Genomic DNA, 11,438 nt, shown 5'->3' on the forward strand with positions numbered 1-11,438 from the left:
CAGCCTTTTAAAAATGTGTACAAGTATGTCCAGGTACGGTGCCATTTATTATACAACCTAGGGATTGGTGAATCTTTCAGCTTCTCATTTTTCAAATGTGAAGTTCGATTCTCCATGTTTCATTGTGTAAATTCCTTTTTAAAAAAAGGTTCTCATGAAAATTCATCTGCATATGCATGTTAGTGCACATTTCTACTACTAAGCATGTTTTTCTATGCATTTTTATCTAATATTCATGCTTTTACAAGCAATTTCCAATAATTTAATGAATTTTATATGCTTTTTCTACTATCATATGCATTTTTAGGCACACTTTATCCTAGCGCACACATTTTGAACACATTAATTGGCTAGCAGCGGTTCTCAACCTGCGGGTCCCCAGATGCTGTTGGACTATAACTCCCATCATCCCTGAGCTCTGGCCTTGCTAGCTAGGGGGTGATGGGAGTTGTAGTTCAACAACATCTGGGGACCCACAGGTTGAGAAAGGCTGGGCTAGAGAATTGTATTGCAAAATTCAGGAAAGTGCAGATTTCAAAGGATGGTTGTGCACTGTTTCAGGAAGTTTGAATTAAGTAGCTTCACCTTTCAATGTGAAATGAACAGTGGGTAGCATTGTAACTATAAAGCTATCTGGCTTTTGATGTATTTATGATAGCCAAGCATATTATGAAAGATTCAGATAGATCAGATAACATCAAGTATGACGTTTGTGTCCAACTAACGCTCTGTATATCCGAAGGGGAGTGAGGAGTTACCATTCACTGTAGTAATCTGATGCAGAGTCTCCATAAAAACTTCCCTTTAATGGAGATAAGATAATGCAGGCTAACAGTTCTTTAGCTAAATAGGATTAATTAGCAGGAAGCTGGCTGGTTAGTTTGCTGCTGACCTGTAAAACCCAATAAGAACGAGGTCACTGGAAAATAATAGAGCTATTTAGAGTATAGGTCAAAGTCAAGCAATAGATAAAGTCACTGAAAGATCAACTGATATCATAATGTTAAAGGGTAAGAAAAGATTTCATATGCTGCACAAAGATTTCAGTCTTTAAAATAGCATTTTTTCCTAAGCAGAATCACTTGTGCATTCCAAAACAAACAATTGCAGCATCTCAATGTTCAAATACCAGTGGACACAATGCTTTCCCATTCATTGTGGGCAAGTTATTCAATCCTTTCACCTAACTTTGTTATATAAATTCACCTTGACTGACCTCAAGCCCTGAGATGAAGCAGGGTTGTAGGAATCAGGCTGCCATTCTCTTATCGATGCAAAATTTGAATGTTGTTGTTGTTGCTGCTGCTGTTGCTGTGGTGGCGGTGGCAATAGTCATTCTTGTTATACAGAACCTTCAGTGGACATGTTCCTTTCAAAGAGTTTCTGAAGCAAAATCAGCCAAGTAACTTCTCCCAAGTAGCTTATCATCTAAATTTCAACAGCAAGGCAGATGAAAGGGGAAGAACAGGTAGAGAGACAAATGAAGCAATAAACAAACAAACATGAGTAGGTGAGTTCCTGTTGCTCTGTCCCAGCTCCTGCCAACCTAGCAGTTTGAAAGCACATCAGTGCAAGTAGATAAATAGGTACCTCTGTGGCCGGAAGATAAACACCATTTCCATGCACTCTGGTTTCTGTCATGGTGTTCCGTTGTGCCAGAAGCGGTTCAGTCATGCTGGCCACATGACCCGGAAAACTGTGGACAAATACCAGCTCCCTCAGCCTGAAAGTGAAATGAGCGCCACAACCCCACAGTCACCTTTGACTGGACTTAACCATCCAGGGGTCCTTTACCTTTTACCTAGGTGTAGTAAAGTGCATTTGGTTACAGTTTGCGGAGTGGAGGTGAGGAATAAGAAGTTTTGCCAAAGAATTCATAGAAAACGTGAGCTTTGAGTATGGATTTGATAACTGATAATTTCTTTTTTAAAGGTGATCACCTGGGCCATGCACACAACTACATGTTAATTGTATGTTCCATCTTAACACACCAGGGCCTGCAAGCCACACAGTACCTGTGCCAGTCTCCTTATAACTCATACAGTTGTCCAGGACTGTCACATTTTGATAGAATCCCCACTGTGAAAAGACTTGCAAAGCTCTCTGGTTACCTTGGAGATTTTTAGTTTTGGCTTTGCTTCACTGCTTGTCACTACTAAGACATGGGAATGATTAAGACCCTGTCTAGATATGGACAACAGCATCAACGCAGGAAACATTTTGCAAATATTGTGAGCTCACTGGTTGACCAGAGCAAGGGCACTGCATATGCTACATGGCAGACTTGTGGCGGCGGCAGGGGCAAGAATTGCAATCAACCACAACTTAAGAAGTCACTATTGAGACTATTTCATGGTTGGGATGGGAGCAATGAAAAAGTACTTTCCCAATCCCAGTCCATCCTGAGAATGGCACTTTTCTGAGTTGCATCTAGATAAACCTTAAAAAAACCTCAGAACCACACTGTGGCATGTTTATCAAACACTCTGAGGGGAGAAAAATGGTTCCTATCTGCTCCAATTTGGATGACAACAATGGCATCTGTTCATTCTGGGAATGTGTCCAGAGCTCTCCTTTTGAGGGATGAATTGCAGTTATTATTCCTGAGGATGAACATGGAGCTTGGAGGATCATTGAGCCTACTGCTTGCCTTTTGATTCTTGCCCTGATCTAGATCAGCCTTCCCCAAACTAGTGTTAGATAATTGATTTATTGCTCAGATAAGCGTGAGGTCCGGCACGCTTCCCCCATCGCAGGCCTCTGCATTCCAAAGGGCACATTCCGATACTTCTGAGCATAGCAGAGTTCAACAGCGGCAAGAGGAAGCTGCAAAACACTCCAGTGCATTCTTCAGTGTGCTTAAATAAAGTCCACACAGGATCTTAGCAGCTAAAAGCAGTTTTATTTACAGCAGGCTATCCATTATCTATCACAGCGAACAGCATCGCGAAAACACGTCCTCTCTCCTCAAAAGCGAAAGTAGAGAGAAAGAACAAAGGCTTTAGCCTCTCGGAAATGACGCAGCATTTCCCCCCTCCTTTCCACAGTACGCAGAGCGTACACTCTGAGCTGTTTAACCCTGTAAGCTCAGGTTCTCCTCACACCCCCTCTCGCTCTGCGCTACTGTGGGGAAAGTAAGTACAGAACTTACCCCCAACTCCAAACCACCACAAAACTCCCCATGACGCTGGAAGCTTAAAGGTTTGGTAAATCCATCGGCCAGGTTACTGTGACTGGCACAGTACTTCAGTCGTATCAAACCTGACTGAACACTCTGACACACATTTTGGAAACGTATGTCCAGATGCTTGGTTCTGGCCTTAAATTGCGCAGATTCAGCCAACTTCAAACAAGGTTGATTGTCTTCCCAAACCGTGATGGGCAAGCTACAATCCCCATAGATCTCTTGCACCAAGCATCTATAGAACTCCATTGAGTTCCTTAGAGGAAGCTGCTTTGAAGCCTGCCTTTGATGTGCTGTGTGCTTAAGAAGGCTGAGAAAACTGAGAAGCTGTTGTTTTGCTGCCGGAAGGCAAAAGTCCTGCTTTGAGGCTTCGCCTGGGAGAAAGCAGGGAAGCTGGCTGCAAGCTGTGTGCTGCAAAGCTGGATGCAATGCTGTGTGCTGCAAAGAGCCACTGGAGGCCTCTCCTTTGAAGCTGGCTGGTACGCGTGAGTACTTCAAAGCCCCAATGGGAGCACTGGGGGAGGAGATGGCTGAGCTCCAGGACTTTTATGATGTCCCGTTTGAAAAGCTCACAACCCAGTCCTGGGATATCTGGGTTAGAAGAGTCAGGGGGTGGTTTTTGGCCACAGGGTTCTGGGATATAGCCCAGAAGGAGCCGGCCCCACCCATGCCAGTTGCTGCTGAAGAAGGAGGAGCAGAACTGGAGGCTGCACTCCTGGAAGATAGAGAGCAGAGAATGCAAAGGGAGCTCTGCATGTTGAGAGCAAGCGTGGACGCTATGCTGTTGCCCCACCTGGAGGGCATTGAGTCGGCTCAGGCCGCCTGGCAGGTGCTGAGGAGTCTGTGTGAGAACTCAGCAGGAGCCCAGGGCCGGGAGGAAGCCGAGAGCAGGGAGGAAGCCGAGAGCCCAGAGGGGGCTGCTGGCCATGTTCCTGAAGTTACAGCTGGGAGTAGCTGCTTTGTCTCCGAGGGGCCGTGTGATGTTGAGGCCTACAACCAGAGTGCTGGGGAGCGTGCAGGCCCAGGCTGTGCACCCAAAGGTGGGGGTGCAGGGAACAAAGGAATGGCTGAAGAGGGAGCTGTGAGAGCTGTTGCTACGCGTCGCCGCTGTTATTGCTGTGGCTCCCCCTCCCATCTGGTGAGAGAATGTCCAGTGGAGGCACAGGAACAGCCGAAGGCCGTCTCCCGTAGCAACCAGATAAAGAGCTCTTCTTCAAAGCGTGGGAAAGGCAAGCCGAAGGCAGCTGGCAGAGACACTGAACGTAAACATTTGGCTGCCTCTATGGCTGTAGTCAAGAATTGTCAACAGGATGCTGTGCTGGCTTTTGTAATAGACAGTGGAGCCTCTCATAATCTAGTGCCTTCTGCTGGATTCCTGGAGAACTGCACCTCTGTAAAATCTGGGAAGACTGTCTGTTTAGCAGATGGGACTCGACACCCACTCACGCAGAGTGGCTCACTGTTTTGTTCTTTCTTGCAGGACTCAATCCAGGCTTTTGTTGTTCCAGGACTGTCCTGCGCGTTGCTGTCTGTCAGTGCACTTCTTGCTGAGAACTACAGAGTGTGTTTTGAGAACAATAAGTGTTCTATCTCCAAGAATGGACAGCACCTAGTCAGTGTTGAATGTAAAGACAGGTTGTTTGTGATAAATGCTTCTTTTGCAGGTCCAGATGACACGGATGACACGGAGGAGGCTCAAGCGCAGCGTGCCAATGTTCCAGTTCATGATGCGTGTGCACATCTCTGGCACCGACGCCTGGCACACGTGTCGTGGGGGTCGGTGAAAAGGATCCCAGAGTATACGCAAGGGTGCAAAATGAAATCGTGTGCTAAGTTTCTAGATTGCAGAGCGTGCAAGTCCGCAAAGGTGAAAACGTGCACATACCCTAGGTCTGAGAGGGTGACCACCAGGGCTTTTCAATTAATTCATGCAGATTTGTGTGGACCGTTTTCTGTGAGCAGTTTGGGCGGAGCCAAATTTTCGCTGGTTCTGATTGATGACCATACGAGGAATTCTTGGTGTTTCACGCTTCGGCGCAAAGATGAAGCTGCACCGCTAATCAAAGACTGGATTGCGGCTGTGGAACTGCAGTTTTCCACACGGGTGCAAAACTTTCAGAGCGATCGCGGTGGGGAGTTCACCGGGTCTGCACTGCAAAGTTTCTTCCGCAAAAAGGGGATTCAACACAGGTTGACTTCTCCACACAGTCCCCAACAGAATGGGATCGCAGAACGCAGGAATAGGACTCTAGGGGAGATGTCCGCAGCTCTTTTGTTTGATGCCGGGCTCCCACAGCGCTTTTGGGGGGAGGCTTGGCGAACGGCCAACTTTATTCTGAACAGGTCGTTCAATTCAGTGGTAGGTGACACACCGTATTTCTTGCTCCATGGCAAGAAACCGAAAGTGCACTACTTCCGCGTTTTTGGCTGTGAGGCTTGGGTCCTCATACCAAAGGCCAAACGCAAGAAAGGTGAACCCAGGTCCCAAAAGATGATTTTTTGTGGGTATGAGCCAGGGACCAAGGGGTGGAGGTTTGTGTATCCGTCAGGGAATCAGTCCAGGATTCTGCTCAGCAACAGTGCTGAATTCTGTGAGCAGAGTGGCTGGGCAAGGATACATGGGAACCCTGACATCCTGTCAGAGAGTCTGCTAGACTCTGCTGATGAAGGAGAGGAAGAGGTTGAACCTGCTACTGAGGCTCAGAGTCCAGACCCAGTGCAGGCAGAGGGGAGAACTTCTCCCAAGGCTGTGAAGAGTGAGCAACGCAGTGCTCCATCTTCCCCCACAGGTTCGGCTGAGAAGTCCAGAAGGCGCAGTAAGTCAGAGGGGGAGCTCTCTGATGCCAAGGACGTTCTGGCTGGCCCTAGTGGGTCAGAGGGGGTTCCAGAAGTAGTGCTGCGCCGTTCAACGCGGACGACCAAGGGGAAACCTCCTGAAAGGTTTGCCGTCACTAGCGTGTGGGTCGGAATGGCACAGTGTGAACCCGAGAGTTTTGAGGATGTCCAGAAACTGCCTCAAGAAGAAGCCAGGAAATGGCATGAGGCGATGAAGAAGGAGATGAACTCAATGGAGTCTCTAGGTGTGTTCTCCCTCACGAAGTTGCCGGTGGGTGAAAAGGCAGTGGGTAGCCGCTGGGTTTACCGTCTTAAGCCCACAGTGACAGGAGAACCACAGTATAAGGCCAGATTAGTGGCGAGAGGATTCACGCAGCGCAGGGGGTTGCATTATACGGAGATTTATGCGCCCACGGGTAGGAGTGAGTCTCTACGCTTGGTCTTGGCCATCGCTGCACAAAGAGGTTTGCTGGTGCATCACTTTGATGTGGATGTTGCTTACTTGAACTCAGACCTCCAGGAGGATCTGTACATGCTTCCTCCTCCAGGGTTTGAGGGCAATGAGCGAGGTACTGTGTGGAAACTTCACAAGTCAATTTACGGCCTGAAGCAGTCAGCCAGGAATTGGAACTTGTGCCTGAATGAAGCTTTGGAGAAGCTAGGTTTCAGGAAGAGTCTTGCTGACAGTTGCCTGTTCCTTAGAGGATCAGGAGACTCACAGGAACTGGTGTTGTTTTACGTTGATGACATCATCCATGTTGGAAAGGCAGACAAACAGGTGCAGAAGTTTGCCAAAGAGCTTGGGAAACGGTTTCAGCTCAAGGACCTGGGTGCAGTAAAGATCTACCTAGGTGTCCAGATAGCGAGAACTGAGGATGGTAGCTTCTTGCTCAGTCAGAAAGGCAAGATTGAACAGTTGCTGGAGAAGTTCAGAATGTCCGATTGTGCAGGAGTTCGGACACCCATGGAGACGAACTTCGTGAAAGATAGCCAGCAAGCAGAAAGTGCTGAGTTTGAGAATGCTGAGCTCTTTCAGTCAGCTCTAGGTAGTCTGTTGTATCTGTCCCAATGGAGCAGACCAGACATTGCCTTTGCTACCAACCTGCTAAGTAGGGAAGCGTCAAAGCCCAGTGTGAGTGCTTGGCACGGTATCAAGCGGGTACTGCGCTACCTGCAGCATACCAAAGACTTCTGTCTTAAGCTGCCAGCTGAAGGTGAGGCGAAGCTCACATGCTATGCGGACAGTGACTGGGCGAATTCGCAGGACCGCAAGTCTGTGTCTGGGTTGATGGTAAAGTTTGGGAAGTCACTGATTGGGTGGAAGTCCCGGAAGCAAAGTCTCATTGCGCTGTCTTCTACTGAGGCTGAATTCAGTGCACTGTCAGATTTGTGCCGGGAACTAGAGTTCTATAACTAGTGCCCTCCATATATTTTGTCCTACAACTCCCATCATCCATGATCATTGGTGGGCCAATGGGAGTTGTAGTCCAAATCATCTAGAGATAGCAGGCAGGGGAAGACTGCTCTAGACAGAGGAATTGCAATAAATCTATACTGAAACATACAACTCCACTATTTTAATAATAATAATAATAATAATAATAATAATAATAATAATGCTGGGTGGTTCCCAGCAGAATATCAATAACACAACAAAACATCAAACATTAAACACTTCCCTAAACAGGGCTGCCTTCAGATGTCTTCTAAACGTCAGATAGTTGTTTATTTTTTTGACATCTGATGGGAGGGCATTCCACAGGGCGGGTGCCACTACCAAGAAAGCCTACTGCCTGGTTCCCTGTAACTTCACTTCTTGCAGTGAGGGAACCACCAGAAGGCCCTCGGCATTGAACCTCAGTGTCCAGGTTGAATGATGGGAGTGGAGACGCTCCTTCAGGTATACTGGCCGTTTAGGGCTTTAAAGATCAGCACCAGCACTTTGAATTGTGCTCGGAAATGTACTGGGAGCCAATGTAGGTCTTTCAAGACAGGTGTTATGTGGTCTCAGTGGCTGCTCCCAGTCACCAGTCTAGCTGCCGCATTCTGGATTAGTTGAATTTTTTGGGTCACCTTCAAAGGTAGCCCCACATAGAGCACATTGCAGTAGTCCAAGCAGGAGATAACCAGAGCAAGTATTTCAAGCTAAGATGTGCTAATCAAATAAAATAGTGGAATTTATTTTTCTTAAGATATATAAAAAGCAAAGATAATGCCTCAGATTTTAGTAACCTATTACTGCTATTTTAGGCATTCAGACAATGTCATTCAACAGCACAAACCTATATATGTCTTCTCGGAAGTAAGTCCAATGAGCTATTCCTAAGAAAGTGGTTATAGTAGGATTGCAACTTAACTGCTCCTTAGATATTAATGTTTTCTTTTGAATTAAATTACTTTTATCTAAAAGCTGCACAAATAAGCCTCCGCAAGAAGGAACTATTTATTACACAAAACAAGTGAAATTACTAGTGTTTCCACTACTATAGCATTTTCAGTTGTGAAGATGATACATCAGCAGAAAAACAAAAAATCTAACCTTTATCCACAAGGGCACCACAGTTTTTCATATATTAAGGTGATGACAGAGACTACATAGATCCAATATATTATTCATTTTTTAAAAATCAATAAGGCATAAACTAAATGTATGCAGATACTTACTGAATGTTGAAAATTGATTCCATAGCAATATTGCCTTTAGGCAAATATCAGTGAGATATATCTCCCCCACCCTCTCATATCAGAAGAGGCATGTATATTATTTTCTGGCAGTTGATGCTTGCAAGCAGTCTGTGTGACAACGCTGTGATCTGTTCAGTGAATGGAGCTTGTGCTGAAGGACAACACTAAGGACAAAGATGCAGTCTACTTTTGCCAAGTCAAACAATATTTCAAGACGAAGATGGACAAATTAGTGGAGCTATGCCTGTAGGTAAACAGCTATGCCTATTCTAGAGAAAGGGGTGACCTTAAGGTCCCAGTGATAACACTGTTTGCTTACTTTGGATTCACAGATGTTAGATCCACAAACATTTTAAGTGACTTGCTTGCCCCTAAGCTACTTTACAGCCTGAGTATAAACAAGTTCATGGTTCAAGGTAAATCCAGGGAGACCTATTTTTTTGACTGAAGTATGCTTAGGATTCTTAAAGGGAAGGGGGCTGTAGCTCGATGGTAGAGTACAGTGGTACCTTGGTTCTCAAACGCCTTGGTCCTCAAACAACTTGGGACCCAAACACTGCAAACCCGGAAGAAAGTGTTCCAGTTTGTGAACATTTTTTGGAAGCTGAGCCTGCTCCGTTTTGAGTGTTACACTTCCGTTTTGAGTGTTATGCTTCTGATTTGAGTGCCACACCTGTTTTGAATGTTACACTGAGGTCTGTCTGTTTTTGCTATTTATTTTGTGTTTTTGTTTTTGTGGCTTTTTTGTTTTGTTTTTGTGACTGTGTGGAACCCAGTTCAGCTACTCATTCATTCATTGATTGTGTGACTGCAGTACATTGTTTATTGCTTTCATTTTATAGATCAATAGTCTTGTTAGATAGTAAAATTCATGTTAAATTGCTGGTTTAGGGGTTGTTTTAAAAAGTCTGGAATGGATTAATCCATTTTACATTACTTTCTACGGGAAAGCACGCCTTGGTTTTGGAACGCTTTGGTTTTGGAACAGCCTTCCGGAACGGATTAAGTTTGAGAACCAAGGTACCACTGTATCTGTCTTGTATACAGGAGGTCCTAGGTTCAATCCCTGGCATCTCCAGGTGTAACTGGGGAAAGCTCCTTCCTGAGACCCTGCAGAGCCACTGGAGATGGACCGAAGGTCTGATTCAATATAATACACCTCCCTGTGAAAGGGGAAAATCCACTCAATTCAATGCGGAATAGTCAGGGTCAGGGCTTCCCAGAAAGCAAGGACTTCTTCAGCATGGATAGTATATGAAATTGCCGCAGCAAAAAATTGCTAAGTGCAGAGCAGTCAGCCACTAACACTGATTTATGGGATGCAGCCGTCAAATTGTTTACATTGTCCACATATGGATGAAATTTATTTAATATTCATACTTTTTGCACAAGCTCTCACGGTTAGCATTATGGTTGAGTTCCTCTGAAGTTGTTGATGCAGGCCTTTTGCCCTTAAATGCTTTTGTGTGCCCTCTTCATCATTATTTCACGAACATAGAAGATCAGAGACACCCTTGATTTCTGAAGTTACTGCGCTAACTACTGAATGTTTTGAACATCTGCCCAAAAAACCCGGGTGGGAGGGAAATGATCTCAGTACCATTAACAGCCCGGGTAGCAAACACAGTAATTCAGTAACAGCTTAGAACTTCAAATATTTAAGACTTGAATATAATTTTTAAAAATCAGGGAATTGACTTAAAAGCCCAGCATACATAACTGTGAAAATTGTCATGTGTATTTGAATTTCCAGCTGTATGTTGTCTAACACAAATACTACTTTTTGAGAAAGCTATGGGCCACTGCAAAAATCTCACACAAAAAAACAATGGGCTACAGCAAAATGGAATGAAAGTGATTACCAAGTCAGAGTGAGGGCAATGCAGATCCAGAAAACATTGAACTCTCTCTGAATTGACTTCATGTCATCCCTGATTGACTAGGACAGCTATTACCAGGGTGAGAAAAATCCAATTTGGAAGAGAGGGAGTGAGGTGTAGCCACCAATCAGAATGAACAACCAGAATGTACTGTACAGGAAGGCAAAAGGTTCTACACCCTCCCCCAAACTGCCATTCTTTTGCACCTGAAACTCTTGTACTACTATTTCAATAATAAACAAACAATGAGTCCTGATCAAGTTTCTGAGTGTATTGCATATTTCATAAATGGAGGACAAATACTGCATCTGGGTAAATGAAGTTCAGATAATCGGGAGCAGGGGACAGAGACTGCCACATAAATTCATTCTAAACTTTTGAAGTGCAAAGGGAGTTGTAAAGAATTGGAGCTAAAGAAATGCCTTGGAAGGCAGGGTTATGCAAATTGTGATGGACATCTCCCGGACAAAGCCGTGGAAATGCACCACCCCATATGAGGCAAGGTCAGCCATGCAAAATATGGGGTTGATGTCCCCCCCCCCCCAGCCCATCTCCTCTAATGGGAGGGGCAGGAAGAATGGGAAAGGATAGCAGGGAGAAGCAATTGCAGATCCTGGGAGTCTTTGACACAAGAGATTTGCTTGGAATGAGGTTAAGGTGGCCATATGCAAAAGAGGACAGGGCTCTGTATAGAAGAGGGAATTTTAGCAGAAGTAGCTTGCATCTGGGTCTCTTAAATGAGAATTTAATAGTGCAATCTTATGCATATTTCTGTAGAAGTGAATCCTAGCGTATCCGATAGGATCCAATAGGATTTACTTCCACATATGTCTGTGTGTAGCAAGGGAAGGGAA

Source organism: Podarcis pityusensis, assembly GCF_964106645.2.
Source record: "Podarcis pityusensis genome assembly, chromosome: 3".
NCBI lineage: Eukaryota > Metazoa > Chordata > Lepidosauria > Squamata > Lacertidae > Podarcis > Podarcis pityusensis.